Source organism: Morone saxatilis, unplaced genomic scaffold (assembly GCF_004916995.1).
Source record: "Morone saxatilis isolate NCDOM2014 unplaced genomic scaffold, NCSU_SB_2.0 Contig22, whole genome shotgun sequence".
NCBI lineage: Eukaryota > Metazoa > Chordata > Actinopteri > Moronidae > Morone > Morone saxatilis.
The window spans coordinates 10,690,679-10,691,532 of NW_023339785.1; the positions used below are offsets into that span (position 1 = coordinate 10,690,679).

An 854-nucleotide genomic window follows, 5' to 3' on the forward strand; every position below is an offset into this window, starting at 1 on the left:
CCCTCACGCATGCCAGAGCCCCATCTCCTCCCAGCCGGGCCAGATGCGAGGGAGGTTTTAATTTCTCCCTTACAGATGTAATGCAGGCTGTAATACGGTGCCGTAATGTTCCTGCTGGCTCAGTTCTCTGGTGCTGAATTGGAAGCAGCTGCAGGGCGACAAGACTTGGTGGGAAATCGGCAGGGAGGTAGAGGGAGAGCAGAGATGCGGAGGAGAGGAGCGAATACTGCACAGCTCAACCCACAACTAGCTGCAGTTCAACATAATAGTAGACTGACAGTGATGAAACAAGACACGTTTGGTGTATTTTAAAATATACTACTGGCTATTGTGTTCGTTCCACTCATTTTCAAGGCCCATTATCCCCCCTTCATTGTCTTACAGTTATTTATACATGGGACTTTTTGTTTCATTAATGTCTTGTATCCCCAGAGCTAGTGGGCTGTGGTAAAAACACACAGTAGCACAAGTGAACTGAGTTTAACAATATTCACCAGAATCTAAATATAAATACGAGGAAGTGAATGAACAAGGAGGCAAAGTGTTTGGTCTCTTTTAGTTAAGTGCAGGGAAACATTAAACTGCCCCTGAGGATGAAAATAATGGTCACGGATGAGAAATGTTCTCCATCCACTATTAGGCAGTACAAGGAGAGAAGTTATATTAAAAGTCTTTGTTTCTTCAGGCATATTGTTAAACACGCCTACTGGTTTCGACCTCACAGGGTCCTCATCAGGGCGTAAATAGAGGCCCTGAACACTTATTTTATCTGCTTCTTACTGTGAGCGATGGAGTCCTACACAGACACAATTTACTGAAACATTTTAGAGCAGTTTTGTTTATCTCACATGACT

General features: G+C 43.8%; 1 protein-coding gene across 1 annotated transcript in view; it reads left to right on the forward strand.

Moving 5' to 3' along the window:
- Positions 1–854, forward strand: part of vimr2 (vimentin-related 2) — a gene marked incomplete in the record, with an annotated part of 16,329 nt that overhangs the window by 2,707 nt on the left and 12,768 nt on the right.